At 40.7% G+C, this 3284-nt stretch overlaps 1 pseudogene; it reads right to left on the reverse strand.

Annotated features, from left to right (window-relative positions):
* Positions 1-1616: 1616 nt before the first annotated feature.
* On the reverse strand, positions 1617-3062 carry LOC114212301 (nucleolar and spindle-associated protein 1 pseudogene; annotated as a pseudogene).
* Between the last annotated feature and the right edge of the window lie 222 nt (positions 3063-3284).

The following is a 3284-nucleotide window of genomic DNA, read 5'->3' on the forward strand; positions in this document are numbered from 1 at the left end:
CAGAAATGAGTTTTATATAGTGTAGAGTTCAGTTTTATTTTGCAAGTTAATCTCCAAATTATGTTCTTTTAATAGATGAGTTGCAACTACTAGATTTTTTTTAAGGATTGATTTGGCCTATTCTCAACTGTGTCATATGATTTTATGTTATATTTACTTTTGTATTATGTCATATTTCTCTGTGGTCCATTTTCTCTGCTATTTGTTTTTTGTATTCCTTTCACTATTTATAAAACTTTGTATTTTTGTCCTAGTCATTACCTCTATACAAATGCCTTTTATAGCGTCCTTAGGTCCCTTTCCTTACTTAGGCTTCCATTAATGATTTGTTCAGTCCTAAATTATATACTTTTTTTTCTTGACCACTACTCATGTGGCAAACAATTAGATTTTATTATCCCCTTTCTATCTTTTTCCCCTACTTTTAAGATGCTTTCCTAGAAAACATTTCTGTTATTTTATTTTATTTTTAAAGATTTATTTATTTATGAGAGAGAGGGAGCACGCGCACATGCGCATGCAAGGAGGGAGGGGGAAGGGCAGAGGGAAAGGGAGAGAATCCTCAAGCTGACTCCCCGCTGAACATGGAACTGGTCACAGGGCTCGATCCCATGACCCATGAGATCATGACCTGGGCTGAAACCGAGTCAGACGCTTAACTGACTGAGCCACACAGGCACCCCATGTTATTTTAAAAGCTTAATAGGATTTATCTTGAATACAACCATTTTGGATCAGTTTTCAATATTTAGATTTAGACTTTTTGTTTTTGAAAATATTTTTTTGATTACAATCCCACATGTTAATTGCATTTCAAGGTGAAAAGATTCCTTAAAGACTCCAATTGTATACATGTTTATACTTTCTTTTTTTTTTTTCTGGTCAACTCAATCATGAAGTAAATTTATTTAGAAAGAATCTACCACCATGAGAAAACATTTATGAAAATCTTAAACAGTACAAAGCTCTACCTAGGTGCAACAAACATGGCTGTGAGGCTAAGCAACTCTAGTCTTTTCCATAAAGTGAGTAAGATGTAACTCTGACAGAGCATATTAATCCTTGAAGCAGCAATCCTCAGATTTCAGTATGGCCCTGTATATTTTCAAGGCTAGAATGAGCTATAGAGTTTTTAAGAATATATCGAGTGACAGAGGGCATTTCCATCAAGTGATTGGAACAAGTGTGCATAGGCAACAAAACACTCCACATAGGTAGAATATTTATGCCATTACCAACCCGTTTGGGTCCCTGTTTCATTAAGATGACTCGATCCTCTGGAGAAGGATGAGGTGCCTTTCTCAGCTTGTTAGTGGTTTAGGTTCTACTAAAGGTTGTGGTACAACTGCCTACCCTCAGGTAAATGCTTCTGTCTGGAAGAGGATTCCAGTTCTGTCAGCAGAGGGAACTTGACATTAAAAATCTAGGTCAAGAATCTATAGGATGAGTCTCATTAGAAAACTGAATTGTACAGAAACTTAGGTAAAAACCATTTCAAAGAATTTGTGAGCTTTAAGGTAACAACTTTTCAGGAATGTAGTATGTGAAGAGAACCACCAACACTACATAGGTAGTGAACAAAGAGCAGAAAAAAGTCTTTTGACTAAAATGGGAAAGACAGAAAAATATTTACAATAAAGAAAGGGTTCAGAATAAAATACTATTTACAGGATGTTAAAAAATTAATCTTCAGCCATAATGAGGCCTCTTCGAGCTCCTAAAACCTTTGCTTTCTTCTCCTTTCGTCTTTGCTCATGTTGTTTCCGTTGTTCCTCAGTCTGGAGAGGAGGTTGTTGGTAAGTTTTCTTGTGGAAGCTAACTCTGTTTACGTGCTCTTTCAGAGAATTATTTTCTTTAGATTGACCCCATGGTTTCAGCTTGCCTTTGTGTGGCTCATAGTTGAGGGGACGAGACAGACTTGCTTTGAGATCAAACACTGGCTTCTTGTTGGAGACTGGAGTCTGTGCTGCCTGAGTTGTCAGTTTGGATGGGGTAACAACAGAAACAGAATTTCCATTTGTGGTCTTTAACTTGTCTGTCCCGAGCACAGCCTGGCCTTTTGGGGTACTCCCAGGTAGGATCACATGTGGAGACTTTCTGGCTGGAGTCTTGGTCAGTGAACGCTTATGCTCATTATCTTTGGTAGCAGCTGAAAACCTGACGTTCGTTTTAGTAGCCGAGAGAACGGCTCGCTTGGCGGAGCCCTTCCCACACAAGGTGCTCTGGCCTGCAGCGCCCAGGGGCCGGCCTGGCAAGCGGCGCTGGCTGGTGGGGGTGCAAGCTGCGCGGAGCCTTCCCCGGAGAGGAACCGGAGTCACCACCGCTCCCTTGGTGACCAGCTGCTTCTTCAGTTCATTAAATGAATTGTGTTCTTCAAAATGTTTCTTTTTTCTCTCAATATATTGATCAATGGACTCCATTTCCTTAAAGCGAGTCTCATGAAGCTTCTTAAAGTTTGGAGTAGTGCTTGTATTTCTTTTGCTTTTTCCAGGTTTGGAAAACCCATCTGTGTAGAAAGGCTTCTTTCTTTCTGAAGGTACCCTTGAATCTTCATTACCATTTATTATTCTTTTTCCTGAGGAAACGGCATTCTCCTCTCCTTGGCTCTCATCTGGTGGTGAAGGAACTTCTGCAACTGTTCTGAGATCCTTGTTTTCCTGCTTCTCTTGATTCTGCAATTCAGCGTGATCACTTATTTTTATCTCTGAATCATCCTGCTGGGAGTCAGGGTTCCTGTGGACCGTCCTGCACCTTCTCCTGGTTTTGGTGCCATGGTCAACCGGCTCCCTCTCAGCTTGTTCCTGGCTGCCACTCTGCATCTCAGCCTCATCACAAGACGATGCAGAAGTTTGACTTCCATCCCGATTATCATTTTCTTTTTTTACCTCGTGTTTAAGGTGGGCTTTCAAGGCTTTTAACAACTTGTCTGCCCTCAGGTTAGCTCGGAGGCCCAGATTCTTGGCTAAGTTCTGCAGGTCGCTGTACTTGAAGGAGTCCAGCTCCTCAAGGGAGGGTACGGCCATGGCAAGCTGCATCCAGGCGACCACGCAGAGGACGCGTACTCCAGGATCAGCAGCGAAGTTCCAAAACTCTGGCGCCACCTGTTTATACTTTCTTATCCAATTTCTAACTCTATTACTTTCTCCTTGATTCTTTTCACCTCTTTCTTTATTTTGCTTTTCTCCTTTTGGCTGTTTTTATTCTCAATGCTCCTCGTTATATTTTTGGTCAAATCTATTCCCTTTGTGTACCTGATAATTTAGTTCATTTCTGAGATGACTTTG

Source organism: Eumetopias jubatus, unplaced genomic scaffold (assembly GCF_037043125.1).
Source record: "Eumetopias jubatus isolate StellerSeaLion01/CBP00866 unplaced genomic scaffold, mEumJub1_p1.0 scaffold_1, whole genome shotgun sequence".
NCBI classification, from domain to species: Eukaryota; Metazoa; Chordata; class Mammalia; order Carnivora; family Otariidae; genus Eumetopias; species Eumetopias jubatus.